At 39.5% G+C, this 17,070-nt stretch overlaps 1 long non-coding RNA gene across 1 annotated transcript; it reads right to left on the bottom strand.

Moving 5' to 3' along the window:
• Positions 1–1,628: 1,628 nt before the first annotated feature.
• On the bottom strand, positions 1,629–8,994 carry LOC138074950 (uncharacterized). The gene is made up of 3 exons (XR_011144636.1): positions 8,901–8,994; positions 3,631–3,866; positions 1,629–1,986 (listed from the first exon to the last, which is right to left on the bottom strand). It is a non-coding gene; the product is annotated as an uncharacterized lncRNA (long non-coding RNA).
• Positions 8,995–17,070: the final 8,076 nt, after the last annotated feature.

The raw sequence follows: 17,070 nt of genomic DNA, 5'->3' as shown, positions 1-17,070 counted from the left end.
ACCTCATGTGAAGAGTTGACTCATTGGAAAAGACTCTGATGCTGGGAGGGATTGTGAGCAGGAGTAGAAGGGGATGACAGAGGATGAGATGGCTGGATGGCATCACGAACTTGATGGACGTGAGTCTGAGTGAACTCCGGGAGATTGTGATGGACAGGGAGGCCTGGAGTGCTGCACTTCATGGGGTCGCAAAGAGTCAGACACGACTGAGCGACTGAACTGAACTGATAGTCCATGGGTTCACAAATAGACGGACATGACTGAATGACTTCTCTTTCATTCTCAGGTACTGATAAGGAAAAAGGATGTATTCTTATATATATATGTGTGTGTGTGTGTGTGTGTGTGTGTGTGTGTGTGTGTACTTTTTGTTTTTGTTGTTGCTTTTACCGTATCAGTTCGGTTCACTTCAGTCACTCAGTCATGTCCGACTCTTTGTAACCCCTTGAATCGCAGCATGCCAGTCCTTGCTGTCCATCAACTCCCAGAGTTTACCCAAACTCATGTCCATCGAGTCGGTGATACCATCCAGCCATCTCATCCTCTGTCATCCCCTTCTCCTCCTGCCCCCAATCCCTCCTAGCGTCAGAGTTTTTTCCAATGAGTCAACTCTTCGCATGAGGTGGCCAAAGTATTGGAGCTTCAGCTTTAGCATCATTCCCTCTAATGAACACCCAGGACTGATCTCCTTTAGAATGGACTGGTTGGATCTTCTTGCAATCCAACGGATTCTCAAGAGTCTTCTCCAACACCACAGTTCAAAGACATCAATTCTTCGGTGCTCAGCTTTCTGCACATCCAACTCTCACATCCATACATGACCACTAGAAAATCATAGCCTTGACAAGAAAGACCTTTATTGCCAAAGTAATGTCTCTGCTTTTGTATACGTTGTCTAGGTTGGTCATAACTTCCTTGCGAAGGAATAAACGTCTTTTAATTTCATGGCTGCAATCACCATCTGCAGTGATTTTGGACCCCAAAAAATAATGTCTGACACTGTTTTCCCATCTATTCCCCATGAAGTGATGGGACCATATGCCATGATCTTTGTTTTCTGAATGTTGATCTTTAGGCCAACATTTTCACTCTCCTCTTTCACTTTCATCAAGAGGTTTTTTAGTTCCTCCTCACTTTCTGCCATAAGGGTTATGTCATCTGCATATCTGAGATTATTGATATTTTTCCTGGCATCTTGATTCCAGCTTGTGCTTCTTCCAGCCCAGTGTTTCTTATTATGTACTCTGCATAGAAGTTAAATAAGCAAGGTGACAATTTACAGCCTTGACGTACTCCTTTTCCTGTTTGGAACCAGTCTGTTGTTCCATGTCCAGTTCTAACTGTTGCTTCCTAACCTGCATATAGGTTTCTCAAGAGGCAAGTCAGGTGGTCTGGTATTCCCATCTCTTTCAGAATTTTCCACAGTTTCTTGTGATCCACACAGTCAAAGGCTTTGGTATTGGAGATTGCGAGTGAAATGACACAAAGATAAGACACACAAGAGAAAGACACAACTCCAGCTGGAGGAAAAAGAACTGTGCAAGCAAGCAAGCTTGCAGTTTACTTTTATATAGCCCCCCTGGGCAGAATTCCAGACTGTATTACTAAGCCTTCTCAGTATAGCGCATTTGCATAAATGTTATCGTAGAGCAAAACGGAGTGAAATTCCTGCTTACTGCGAGTCTGTGCAGAGCCCTTTCTTCCTCCTTATCACAGGAAGGGAATGATAAGGAAGGGAATATTCCCTCATTTGCAAGGGGCCATTAAACTCAAGGCTGTGTCCAGTCTCCTTGGCAGAACGCCTTGTTTGCAAGAACGTTCAGCCCGAGCAGAGAGACCCGTTTGCAGGCGCATCTCCGCTACCCTATTGTGGCTGCATTAACCCTTAATCTCCCCCTTTTTTATTTGCTTTTATAAATTGTAGCATGGTCTGGCTCTTCTCTGCTTCACGCTTTAGTTGTTTCCCTTTCCGCCATCGCCGGAAGACTAGAAAAGCAACACAACATAAAAGTAATATAAACACAGTGTTCCCAAAGGTAGTCCCAATTAGTGAGGATACACGCCCTAATGGATTTAAGTTACTCATTCCCTCTTGAAGACTTTTCAGCAAATCAGACCCCGTAATGTCAGGTAAAGTCCTGCTAAATGTAGACAAAATTTGTTGTTCCAGGTCCATAATTTCCATAGTGAGATTTTGATGCCCAGTCAAGTATCGTTTTACTTTATCCCATCCTTCACTCATGTTAAATGGTACAGGTGTTGTACAGGTGAGAAGAATTCCAATCACATTTCAACACACTTCGTGTAGATAAAACCACTAATTGATCTCCAAGCCAGGAAATTGTGTGTTGAAGATGGAGCACATCAGTAGGAAGTTGTGCATCCAAATCTCGTTGTTGTTGCCATAACAAAGGAGAGTCTTTATGCCAGTCCCGAACAAAATCAGCTGTTTGAATTCCTTGGTGTAACGCGAGGCTTGCCACCGCCGCTGTTGCAGTTACTGACGCAACTGCTAGAATCGAAGCAATGACCACACCAAGCATACGTCAAGATTGGTGTAGCAAAGTCTGTACAGCGGTTACTAGATGAGAAACAGCAAAAGAATCTGACCATGGCCTAGTCAGATTTATAGGCAACCATACTTCTGTCTGAGCTTTAACAATTACTAACGAAAAATTGGAGTTACAGCCTCGTCTTTCAAATTCTTTCCACCAAGACTGATTTGCACATTGAGTTAGATTACAATAATCACATGACATAGACCCCACAGTATCATTCCAGGTCCAATTCCCATATAGCAATGCAAAAGGATATATTACACATGCCATTGCAGAATAAGATTTATTAACGTGCAAATTAACATGAAATGGACCCAAAGAGTTGCCACTATCCAAAGTATAGTTTCCTGACCAGATAGTGAGATTACCAGAAACTGCCCATAGTTTCCAAATATCCCCTTGAGTGTGCGGATATCCCTGCTATTGTAATTGAGGAGGGATAAATGCAAATTGCTGCCATTTAACTGTTTCATTACCATGGCCCATCAAAGTGCTATTTGCACGATGCCACCTCAGAGATTTATTCGACCATTTTTCTAAGAATTGCCCCTGATCTGGACTCCAATCTACAATGATAGACCCAGAATAATTCATGACTTTAAATGGTCGATGACCTTGGCAACGTTCCCACTCCAAAGATTCTAGAGAAGGAGCAAAAAAAGTTAACAGGACATAGTGACATATGTATTCCATTATGAATGTCTATCGGTTCTGTCGAGGTGTTAAAGCCCCTGGTGGAAACAAGCACAGTAAAAGTAGAAAAATGGTAATCATTATACTTTACTCTCCATGTATTATAGGAATGATGAGAATGTTCCTTGGTAGACAGACAAAAGGGGTGTCCTCCTATGCACAAAGGAATGCCTTCCACTGCAATGGTCAAATTACTAATATTATATTGTTGTTTATGATGAGATAGTTGTTCTATTCCCCCTCAAGCTGGTGGGGGAAAGAAGGCATTCTCATTAGTGCATACCTGCACTTCTGGCTCCCCCCAGGAAACTACTCTTACTAATGGGGGATTAGGTATATATGCCCAATATGTATGACTACTTGCCGATACACCAATTACCTGACATGTCACCACCGCCATCATGGCAAGCAAAAGATTGGTAGGATTCAGATGTTGCCCTGCCTTCATTAATGTCTTCTCTGCTTCCTGGGTCAACCTCTTCATTTGACCCCACGTAGGAGGTGTTGCTTCCCTTGTATGGAAAGTAAAGCTTTTCTGCATAGTAAGCTCTTTGAATTTTTGAACAGATGGATCAGCCATTGTTGATTTTGATCAATCTTGCTGGGGTCCAAAACCTGTAATTATTAACAGAAATGAAAGCATACCCTCATCCCAAATATATTAATGATGCTGGGATCTAACCTTTCTCTTTATCTTTATACCAAATAGGCATATTCAAGATCTTCTTATCCTCTTCTTTCCCTTGAAAATGCAGCTCTGCTGCTGATAGATTTCCCTTGCTCCAAATATTCAAAAAATTCAGGGTAAGTAAGGTTTTATTCAAAATGTCTTTAGGTTTCATAAATCTCTCTTGTTCCCCCTTTTTTATTTTTTCAAGATATTCATGCAAGGTATGATTAGCTTTTTCAATGGTAGCTTGCCCTTGACTATTATAAGGAATACCAAAAGTATGAGTTATATGGTATTGAGATAAAAAGTGAGCTAATTTTGCGGATTGGTAGGCAGGTGCATTATCAGTTTTCAATTCAATTGGCAATCCCATAACTGCAAAACAAGATGACAAATGAGTAATAACAGCGTCAGCCTTTTCAGAATGTAATGCAGTGGCCCATTGAAAATGTGTGCACGTATCTATAGTATGATGCACATATTTTTGTTGTCCGAAAGAAGAAATGTAAATTACATCCATTTGCCATATCTGATTCGCTTGTTGTCCTCTTACCTTACCTGGTGAGGTAGACGGTAAAGCAAAGGGTGCACATGTGGAACAAGAACGAACAATATTTTGAGCTTGTTTTCGAGTAATAGCATGAGATTTTTGTAACCCTTTGGAGTTGGTATGCTGTAAGAGATGTTCTTGTTTTGCTGCTTCTATAGGATAAAGTAAGGCATCGATTATCACATTTCCGAATGATAAGGGTCCAGGAAGGGCAGAATGTGCACAGATGTGAGTAAAGAAAATTAACTCTGAACGCTGCAAGAGCAATTGTTGTACTTGGTAAAACAATTTATCACTAGCTGTTTTAAGGATCAGTGGAAGGGAGACATGGGGAAGCTGTAGGCAAGAGAGAACAGCATATCGAGAATCTGAAACAATGTTAATAGGAATTTGGGGAAAATCTTGCAAAACTAAATAGATAGCCCACAATTCAGCGGGCTGTACAGAAGAAAATGAGTGGGGGAGAACCTTAGAACTTTCCAGGGTCCAATATCCAGCAGTATTTTTATTTGCATCTGTAAAAATAGTGGGTCCCTTAACTGGAACATCTGAAATTGGGGAATGAGATATCATAGCGTTAGTCCGGAGAAAATCAATCAATTTAGATGACAGATAGTGATTAGAAAACGAACCAGGAAATGAAGCAAGAGAAATTTGTCAGTTTTCATTAAATTGTAAACATCGAGATATTTGAGCAGTTGTTAATTGAGTAACAATCTGGTGTGGTTAATATCCTGACAATTGTAAAATACGATGGCGACCTTTCTGTATAAGGAAGGCTAATTTATCCATATATGTAGTTAATTTTTTGGAAAAACTGTTAGGTAAGAAAACCCATTCTATTAATCCTTTTTCTTGAGCAATTACACCAGATGGAGAATAAGGGCTATTAAATATTATAAACGAAATAGGTTGAGACGCATGTAAGTCAAAAAACCGTCATTTAGTCATTGCTCAACAAATTGAAGTTCCTGTAAAGCCAATGGGGTTAAAGTTCCGGGGCTATCCAGAGCTGTATGTCCCTCTAAAGTAGAAAACAAATTTCGTAATTGATAAGTAGGAATCCCAAGTACCGGGCATAGCCAATTGATATCTCCCAATAACTTTGGAAAATCATTTAAGGTTTTGAGGTGGTCTCTTCTGATTTGCAACGTTTGGGGCCTTATTCTATGTTGTTCCAATACCATCCTGAAATATGAAATAGGAAAGTCTTTTTGAATTTTTTTCTGGGGCTATTTGCAAGTTGTGTAGTCTTAAAGCCTCCTGTACTTTTAGAAAGAATTCATCACGTTCAGCAATACTAGGAGCTGCTAATAGGAGATCATCCATATAATGATATAGAATATAATTGGGATATTCTTGACGGAGGGACTGTAAAGAGCAAGCTATGAATTCTTGACATAAAGTAGGACTATTTGTCATTCCCTGTGGTAAGACTGCCCATTGATAACGCTTAACAGGCTGAGCATGATTAAGAACAGGAACTGTAAAAGCAAATTTATCTCTATCTTGCAATTTTAGGGGAATGGGAAAAAAAAAAAAACAGTCTTTAAGCTCTAGCACCATTAAGGACCAATTCTGAGGAATAAGAGCTGGAAAGGGGAGTCCCAATTGTAATCCTCCCATAGGTTCAATCCATTTATTATCTTCTCGTAAATCGGTTAACATTCTCCATTTTCCAGATTTATTTTTTATAACAAAAACAGGATAATTCCAGGGGGAGGTAGAGGGCTCTATATGACCAAGTTGGAGTTGTTTTTGTACAAATTGTTCTAACGCCTCGAGCTTCATTTGTGGTAATGGCCACTGCTTAACCCATTTTGGAATATTAGTTAACCATTTTAATGGGAGTGCTCGAGGAATTTGACCAGTGGCTACTAGTTTTCCAGTGGAATTGTTACAAAAGTCTCCAAAGGAGAGAGAAGATCTCTTCCCCAAATATTAATAGGTATGTTTACAATATAAAAGGTAACAGACACTGATCTTCCATTATGGAATTGGCATTGCAAGGGATGGGTACTCTTCCAGACATCTGCAATGGAGCCCCGTCCCATCAGCATTAGAGGGCTTTTTTTCTTTTTTTCAATCTTGGGGGCATTGTTGAGAAGAAATGACTGAAACATCCGCCCCTGTGTCTACTAGTCCCTCAAAGTTTTTTCCTTGTATAATCAAGGAGAGAACAGGGCGAGAATCTTTGATAAGCATTTCCCAAAATATATGTCGCCCAGTACTTCCAAATCCTCCTGTTCGTTCATTAGGGAGAGCCAAAAAGGGATGATAAGGTAGGAGAAGTATTTGAGCAATATGTTCCCCAGCTAACAATGAAAGCGTGGTAGAAGTAGAAACCATAATCAAAATTTACGCAACATAGTCGGAGTCTATTACCCCAGGAATTATGGTTAGACCTCTCAAAGCCACACTGCTATGGCCTAATATTAAGCCAAAGGTGCCTTTAGGCAGTGGTCTGAATACATTTGTTTTTAATTTGTAAATGCCTCCTCCTGGCGACAAAAGAACATTCTCAGCTAGTGGCAAATCAGCAGCAGCCCTCCCTGAAGTAGCAGAGCGTAAGTCTGAAATCATTTGAGGTCCTTTTAATGAGGCATTGACTGGTAACTGTTGTTGGGAGGAAACAGGGTTGGGGTAGGCGGGATGGCAGGAAGACAGGGAGGAAAAGTCCCCGGTATTGTTCCTGGGCCCCAAGGACTTAGGCCCGCAGGATAGTTTCCCAGTATTGGGTTGCCCATTTTGTCTGTTTTAGATTTGCCTTCATTAGTCCAATGAAGCTTCTCCCTGCATTGACGGCAAGGTCCAGGAGGAGTCTTATTCTGTCTTTAGGAATTGCACCTTGATCAGCTTTTAATTTCTGACATTCTCTTTTCATATGACCAGGTTTTCCACAGTGGAAGCAGTTACCTCCCTTTTGTGGTTTCATAGCTTTGGCCAAGGCTGTAGCAAAGACATTAGCCTGATGCTCTGTTCCTCCTACTCCTGAGCAGGCTCTGATATATTCAGCTATAGATGCACCCTGTCTTTTAATGGTCCCAGTATACATTTGCATTCAGTATTTGCATTTTCAAAAGCTAAAGTTTGTAATAATATCTCTGAAATTTCATCCTTCCCTACAGCTCGTTCCATAGTTACCCTCAATCTTGCTAGAAAATCAGTATATGGCTCATTGGGACCTTGCATTGTTTTAACAAAGGAGGGCTGGGCGTGGCCAGTAGGCACCACATGGCGCCATGCTCGTAAGAAGACCTGGCGGACTTGTTGTAAGTCCTGATCAGAGTATTGAGCGTGTTCTCTTAAAGCCCAATAACGGCCCTCTCCCATTAACTTGTCCTCGAGAGGACCAGGGGGATTCTGTCCTTCATTAATTTGAGCCTGCTTTCTAGCTGCTTCTTCCCACCAGCTACGAAGTTGCAACCATTGAGAACCCTCCAAGACAGCTTGGACAATAGATTCCCAATCTAACGGAATGATTAATTTGCCTTTTCCCAATGATCCCAGCATGGCCAAAACAAAGGGAGATTGAGGACCGTACTGCGCTACTGCAGCTTTAAGATCTTTAAAAATCTTATATTCCAAAGGAGTGTATAGAACATTTATCACATTGTCATCTTGCTGTCTCTGGATGGGAAATAATTGTGGAGGATCGATAAACCCACCAGGGGGAGCAGACAAGTCATCATCATGAAGCATAAACAAAGGAAAGGAGAACCGACAATGTTCGCTGCCCACATCGGGCCGATTAACTGCAGTGGGGAAAAGAGAAGCACAAGGAGGAGCAGAAGGTGCAGATTTCCTCTCCTCCCTACGGGATCTCCACCATTCCTGGAATAGATGGGTCATTTCTTTAATCCCTTTGTCCTCCTCTGCCGAAACTGAAGAAGCCTCCAAATCTGATTCCGAACTAACAGATGTTTCATCATTTCCAGAAGGAGGCTTACTTGTATCCTTACCTTCAGGCAATGCAGATCCCCACTAACGTTTGGCACATCCTCATAAATTGCCTCTCCCTTCACTGAAGCATTAGATTTAGTTTCATTATCAGTAGATAGCAAAGTCAAAGCCTGTGTTATAGCATTACATAAAGTCCACAACTTCAAAGGGATCACATTACCCTTCTGATGTTGCTTTCTCAATTCTTTTTGAATTATTTTCCATTCCTTCAAATTTAACTGTAACTTAGTTTGATATTGAAACCAATGACAATATTGCTCCACCAAGCGAAAGAGCTCACTCAATTGACAAGTCGAGACCTATGGAGTGGAGAAGTCCTTTAACAAACTCCATGCATTGTGTCCATAATGATGATGAGGAATTCCCCATGATTTTCTGAAAGTTCCCCTGCTAGGGTGAGGAATTCCCCATGATTTTCCCAAAAGTTCCCCTGCTATGGATTTAAAATCCCCCCGGGGTTACTCACCCTTTCGGTTTCACTCGAGCCCCACGTTGGGCGCCAGATGTTGGAGACTGCGAGTGAAATGACACAAAGACAAGACACACAAGAGACAGACACAACTCCGGCCAGAGGAAAAAGAACTGCGCAAGCAAGCAAGCTTGCAGTTTACTTTTATATAGCCCCCCTGGGCAGAATTCCAGACTGTATGACTAAGCCTTCTCAGTATAGCACATGTGCATAAATGTTATCGTAGAGCAAAAGGGAGTGAAATTCCTGCTTACTGTCTGTCCAGAGCCCTTTCTTCCTCCTTATCACAGGAAAGGAATGATAAGGAAGGGAATGTTCCCTCATTTGCAAGGGACCATTAACCTCAAGGCTGTGTCCAGTCTCCTTGGCAGAACGCCTCGTTTGCAAGAACGTTCAGCCTGAGCAGAGAGACCCGTTTGCAGGCACATCTCTGCTACCCTATTGTGGCTGCATTAACCCTTCACTTTGGCATTGTCAATAAAGCAGAAATAGGTGTTTTTCTGGAACTCTCTTGCTTTTTCAATGATCCAGCGAATGTTGGCAATTTGATCTCTGATTCCTCTGCCTTTTCTAAAAACAGCTTCAACATCTGGAATTTTATGGTTCACACACACACACACACACACACATATATAACATTAAGCACAAATATTTGAAAAGTATTAACTCACTTTTAATATGTAGAATAAGAAAATGGGGATTTGAGGAGTTTAACTTTTCATATTATTAATAAAACATTTGGTATACTCTTCCAGGATGATTTTAAAGTGAACAATTTAACATTTAATTTAATGAGTATGTTTAATTATTCTTAAATAGATCAACGATTGTCCTAATTAGCCAAACTGATAAATACATTTATTTTCTTTAAATTTTTGTATGTTGGGAAAACTCAATTTTATACAATCTTCAACAAAAAAATTAATAAATATTATTTTTTAAATTGAAAAATAATTGATTTGGGGCTTCTCAGGTTTCTCTAATGGTAAAGAACCCACCTGCCAATGAAGGAGACATAATGAGATGTGTTTGATCTTGGGGTCAGGAAGATCCCTTGAAGGAGGGCATGACAACCTACTCCAGTATTCTTGCCTGGAGAATCCCATGGTCAGAAGAGACCAGCAGGCTACATTTAATAGGGTACATTTGTAGCCTAACAGGCTACATTTCACAGTCAGACATGACTGAAGTGACTTACCACACATGCACAGAGTTGATTTGCAATGTTGTGTTAATTTCTGCTGTACAGCAAAGTGATTCAGCTGTATGTGTGTGTGTGTATACTTATTTTTCATATTCTTTTTCATTATGTTTTATCATAAGATATTGAAGATAATTCCCTGTGCTATGCAGGAGGACCTTGCTGTTTGTTCACACTTTATATAATAGTTTGCTTCTGCTAACCCCAAGCTTCCATCCCACCCTTCCACATTTCCCCTCTCCCTTGGCAACCAGAAGATTGTTTTCTGCATCTGTAAGTCTGTTTCTGTTTTGTAGATAGGTTCATCTATGTAATATTTCAGATTTCAGAAGAAATGATAATAAATATTTTTAATCCTGCTCCTACAAAATAGTCACTATAAGACTTTTAAATATACAGCCTGCTGCTTAGACCATATATTTCCTGTATGAATCTTTGAGCATATGACCTGTGCATCTGACTTTTTGTCTAGCTTGTTTTTTAATTTTAAGAAGGGAGTTAAGAAGCAGTCAGTGAATAGTCATTTAAAATATTTTAGTAAAGTATATTTCAGATATTCTTCCAGCTCTGTGATGCTCAGACTGCTTATGGTAGTTGGCTTAGTATACAGAATCAGTATATGACCTCATACATACTGATTTAGTTTATCTATTATGGATCATTGAAATCTCACTTTTTAATAACTAGAGAAAGTATATAAAAGGATTCTTATGCAAAATGTAAAATACCATTGCTAAACCACGCCTGAGGTCAGACGCAGTGGCTGAGAGGAGTTACCCCACGCCCAAGGTCAGGGACGGCGGCCGAGAGGAGCAACCCCATGTAAAAGGAGCAGCCTCTGCATGGGTGCAGGAGGGCCAAGAGGAGCTACTCCACGTTTAAGATCAGGAGGGGCAGCCGTGAGGAGATACCCCTTGTCCAAGGTAAGGAGCAGCAGCTGCACTTTGCTGGAGCAGTCGTGAAGAGATACCGGACATCCAAGGTAAGAGAAAACCAAGTAAGACAGTAGGTGTTGCAAGAGGGCATCAGAGGGCAGACACACTGCAATCATAATCACAGAAAACTAGCCAATCTGATCACATGGACCATAGCCTTGTCTAATTTAATGAAACTAAGCCATGCTCTGTGGGGCCACCCAAGATAGGTGGGTCATGGTGGAGAGGTATGACAGAATGTGGTCCACTGGAGAAGGGAAAGGCAAACCACTTCAGTATTCTTGCCTTGAGAACCCCATGAACAGTATGAAAAGGCAAAGTGATAGGATACTGAAAGGAATTCTCCAGGTCAATAGGTGTCCAATATGCTGCTGGAGACCAATGGAGAAATAACTCCAGAAAGAATGAAAGAATGGAGCCAAAGCAAAAATAATACCCAGCTGTGGATGTGACTGGTGATAGAAGCAAGCTCCCATTATGCTGTAAAGAGCAATATTGCATAGGAACCTGGAATGTCAGGTCCATGAATCAAGGCAAATTGGAAGTGGTCAAACAGGAGATGGCAAGAGTGAGCATTGACATTCTAGGAATCAGTGAACTAAAATGGACTGGAATGGGTGAATTTAAATCAGAAGACCATTATATCTACTACTGTAGGCAAGAATCCCATAGAAGAAATGGAGTAGCCATCATGGTCAACAAAAGAGTCTGAAATGCAGTACTTGGATGCAATACTTGGATGCGATCTCAAAAATGACCAAATGATCTCTGTTCATTTCCAAGGCAAACCATTAAATATCACAGTAATCCAAGCCAATGCCCTAACCAGGAATGATGAAGAAGCTGAAGTTGAATGGTTCTATGAAGACCTACAAGACCTTTTAGAACTAACACCCCCAAAAGATATCCTTTTCATTATAGGGGACTGGAATGCAAAAGTAGGAAGTCATGAAACACCTGGAGTAACAGGCAAATTTGGCGTTGGAATATGGAATGAAACAGGGCAAAGGCTAATAGAGTTTTCCCAAGAGAATGCACTGGTCAAGCACTCTCTTCCAACAACACAAGAGAAGACTCTATACATGGACATCACTAGATGGTCAACTCTGAAATCAGATTGATTTTATTCTTTGCAGCCAAAGATGGAGAAGCTCTATACAGTCAGCAAAAACAAGACCAGGTGCTGACTGTGGCTCAGTTCATGAACTCCTTATTGCCACATTCAGACTTAAATTGAAAAAACTAGGGAAAAACTCTAGACCACCCCCTGCTTATTTAACTTTTATGCAAAGTACATCATGAGAAACGCTGGACTGCAAGAAACACAAGCTGGAATCAAGATTGCTGGTAGAAATATCAATAACCTCAGATATGCCGATGACACCACCCTTACGGCAGAAAGTGAAGAGGAACTAAAAAGCCTCTTGATGAAAGTGAAAGAGGAGAGTGAAAAACTTGGCTTAAAGCTCAACATTCAGAAAATGAAGATCATGGCATCTGGTCCCATCACTTCATGGGAAATAAATGAGGAAACAGTGGAAACAGTGTCAGATTTTATTTGGGGGGGGTTCCAAAATCACTGCAGATGGTGACTGCAGCCATGAAATTAAAAGACGCTTACTCCTTAGAAGAAAAGTTATGACCAACCTAGATAGCATATTCAAAAGCAGAGATATTACTTTGCCGACTAAGGCACATCTATGGTTTTTCCAGTAGTCATGTAGCGATGTGAGAGTTGGACTGTGAAGAAGGCTGAGTGCCGAAGAATTGATGCTTTTGAACTGTGGTGTTAGAGAAGACTCTTGAGAGTCCCTTGGACTGCCAGGAGATCCAACCAGTCCATGCTAAATGAGATCAGTCCTGAGTGTTCATTAGAAGTACTGATGTTAAAGCTGAAACTCCAATACTTCGGCCACCTCATGTAAAGAATTGACTCATTGGAAAAGACTCTGATGCTGGGAAGGATTGGGAGCAGGAGGAGAAGCGGACAACAGAGGATGAGACGGCTGGATGGCATCACCAGCTTGATGGACATAATTTTGAGTAAATTCTGGAGTTGGTGATGGACAGGGAGGCCTGGCGTGCTGCGATTCATGGGTTTGCAAAGAGTTGGACACGACTGTGTGACTGAACTGAACTGAACTGATTGAGGAGAAACTTAAATCATTAAATTTTGGCTAAGAAAATCAGTACCATATTTGAGGACACAGCACCAGATTCTCATTGTGTACAACTTTCAACTTAGCCTGTATATAATTTTTCTTCCATATGCTAAAATTTAACATAGTGTAGATAAAAATATATAAATTATTTTGATTTGTACCTAAGTTACAGAGTAACCCACAACAATCGCATTTAAAAATATGATCTGGTTTGTTTCATAGGATAAACTAAAATTATTTTATCTCCATGTCTATAAACCAATTAAAGTTCTTCAAAGAAGACAAAAAAATGTGAACCCCTTCAGTACTGAAAAGGTACAAGATAGTTTGCCACAACATGTCCTATGTATAATTTGATTAGTATCCTGCCACCTAAATTGCTTGAAACTGGCCAAATTACACTAACATTTTATCTTCCTTATTTACTGAGTGACATGTATATTTCAGAGAGGAGCTGAGAGTTTGCTTTTTAACCAGAGATATTTAGATTTTAATATATTTTAAATTTTCAATATATTTCCTACCAGTTCTTTATCTGTGCAAATATAGATTATTGATAGCTTAAGGTCTCTAAAGAAGAAGATTTAGCTTCGAGCCAGGGACCAGCCTTGATCACTCAAGAGGTTTTGTATAGCAGAGTTTTATTAAAGTATAAAAAGGGACAGAGAAAGCTTCTGAGATAGACATCAGAAGAGAGATGGAGGGTGACCCCCTTGCTAGTCTCAGCAAGGGAGCTATATACTTTTTTCATTGCTTATTCAGTCACTCAGTCATGTCCGACTCTTTGGGACCCCATGAATCGTAGCACGCCAGGCTTCCCTGTCCATCACCAACTCCCGGATTTCACCCAGACTCATGTGCATTGAGTCGGTGATGCCATCCAGCCATCTCATCTTCGGTGGTCCCCTTCTCCTCCTGCCCCCAATCCCTCCGGGCATCAGAATATTTTCCAATGAGTCAACTCTTCACATGAGGTGGCCAAAATATTGGAGTTTCAGCTTTAGCATCATTCCTTCCAAAGAAGTAAATCAAAAGAATGTCTCAAGGTTGTAAAGATCTTCCCAGACCTTCTCCCATAATTTACATTTTAAAACAGGATTAGAACTAATAATAGAAAGATCTTACCAGACCCACTCCCATAACCTAGTCAGAAGTTTCTTAAGAAGGAGAAATATGTCCTTGAGTAGGATACATTGTTGTTATATAATCATTGGTACAGAGTTTCAGATGAATTATTTTGTTATAACTATCAGCTCTGGGCTTAAAGACTAAGACTAAGGAATATAGAGAAAAAAGTTTGTCTTCTTTTCCTCCTTGAGAGCTCCAGACTCCTTTCTTCTCCTCAGGGACCCTGGGCTTCTTATCAACCTACATAAGAACTAGCTCTCTCGTTATAGTATCAATATTTATATATATTATTAAATTTTAACTATTAGATATCATTGCTTGGGCTTCCCTGGTGCCTCAGAGGGTAAAGAATCTGCCCAAAATGCCAGAGACTGGTGTTTGATCCCTGGATCCAGAAGATCCTCTGGAGAAGAGAATGGCAACCCACTCCTGTATTCCTCCCTGGAGAATTCCATGGACAGAGGAGCCTAGCAGTCTACAGTCCGTGGGGTCTCAAACAGTCAGATACAACTGATCAACTAACACACACACATCATTGCTTGAATAATACTGGGTAATTAAAATAAAAATTAAAGCCAATATGAGCATCTCACCTGTTTACAAGATGTTTTTGGATTTCTGAGAATCAACCACAGGCATGTATTTAAACATAAAAGTATAGGGGAACAACTTTTTGACATTAGCCTTGGCAAAAAATGTTTGTATTTAGCATTCAAAACAAAGACAACAGATACAAAAATCAACAAGTGGGATTACCTCAAATTAAAAAGCTTCAAGTTAGCAAAACAAATAATGAACAAAATGAAGAGGCAGCCTACATAAATAGGAGGGAATTTTTGCAAACATGTATCCTAGAAATAGTCAATACACAAAATATATAAGGAACACACACAACTGAATAGCAAAAATCACAAACAACTCAACTACAAAATAGGCAAAAGACCTGAATAAACTTTTTTCAAAGAAAATGTACAAATTGGCAAGATGTATAGTAAAAAAAGTTTGCATCTCTAATCAGCAAGAAAATGGAAATCAGAACCGCAGTGAGTTACCACCTCATGCTTATGATTCTTACTTTTGTTGCCTTTGCTTTTGGTGTTAAATACAAAAATTCATTGCTAAGATCAGTGTCATGGAACTTTTCGTTATATTTTCTTCTGGAAATTTTATGGTTTCAGCTTCAGTTTTTGGTGTTTAAATATTTACAATTGCTATATCTTCTTGATGGGTCCATCTATTGTATAGTAACTTTCTTTGTTTCTTGTTAGTTTTTTACGTAATATCTACTTTGATATATTGGTTTCATTTGCATGATCTATGTTATTTCCTCTTTTTATTTTCAGCCTTGTGACCTTAAACCCGAAGCAAGTTTTCTGTAGGCATCATATATTTGTCTTTATTTATTTATTTAATTCATTCAGCCATTCTGTGCCTTTTGACTGGGAAATTTAATCTATTTACCTTTAAAGTAAATATTGATAGGCATGCATTTACTATTTTTGTTTTTGTTAATTGTCTTCTATTTATTTTGTAGATCTTTTGTTCCTTTCTTCCTCTGATGACCATTCAGTTATCACTTTTGGGTAGATGGTGGGATTTAATATCTTTCAGATGAGAGATGAGGGAGAACTTTGATGATTTTTTGTTTTGTTTTGTTTTTTGGCAAATTTGATGATTTTTATATTTTAAGTCAGTGTTAATTTTCATAGATGTCTATCAAAATTCCTCAATACTCAGTAATGTAATACACACACATCTCCTAAATATTGTTCTGTAAACATCATGAAGTCAGTTGATCTTTCCCAGAAGATGTTAAAAGCTATAATCACAGAATGGATTTTTGAGGTTTTTTTTTTTTTTTTTTTCTCTTTAACCACCTATTATAATTTGAATTGTGCCACACAAAAAGGTGCTGAAGTCCTAACTTCCAACGCCTATTAATGTGACCTTTCTTAGAGGTCATATTATTTAGGCCATATAGAGGTAATCAAGTTATAATTAGCTCATTGGGGTGAACCCTGATCCAATGTGATTACATCCTTGCAAAAGGGGTACATATAGACACAGAGAAATGCATAGAGGAAAGATAATGTGAAGACACAGGGAGAATGCCATACACAAGATAGAGAATTAATGAAGCAATTAGAATCTAAGAGAGAGGCATGTAACAGATTTTCCCTCACAGCCCTCAGATGGAATCAACCTTGCTAGTACCTTGATTTTAGTCCTCTAGCCTCCAAAACTGTGAGATACTCTTTTTCCTAAGCCACCTAGTTTATGAGATTGTGTTAAAGCAGCACCAGAAACTAAGACACCACCTCTAGTTTTCTTTTTTATTTACAGACTGACACTTGGATTCTCATTTACCTTCTGCCTTGAAAGTATGCAGTACAGAGAATTAACGTGCAATTAGTCTGCAAACTGTCATCATATGAGTGATATCAATGGGAAAAAAAAGCTAATATTGTATTTTCTTACCTGTAATGCATCTTACACTTGTAGACATTTTATTTTCTTTCTTTGGCCAGCTGGGGCATGAATGAAAAAGATATTTGCCATAACAGTTTATAATCATCACATTCTAAATCACATAGCTGATTTTTTTTTAATTTGATTCAATTTGATTAACATGATGTTTTATCAGGAAGACTTGGAAACTGTAGCATTGTAGTCTAAAATAATACTCTGATCTTCTCAGAGATGAGGTATGATTTTATTTAATTTCTAAAATTCAGGTAAAC

The sequence above is a fragment of the Capricornis sumatraensis genome, chromosome 1 (assembly GCF_032405125.1).
Source record: "Capricornis sumatraensis isolate serow.1 chromosome 1, serow.2, whole genome shotgun sequence".
NCBI lineage: Eukaryota > Metazoa > Chordata > Mammalia > Artiodactyla > Bovidae > Capricornis > Capricornis sumatraensis.
This window is presented reverse-complemented; position numbering and strand designations above follow the sequence as displayed.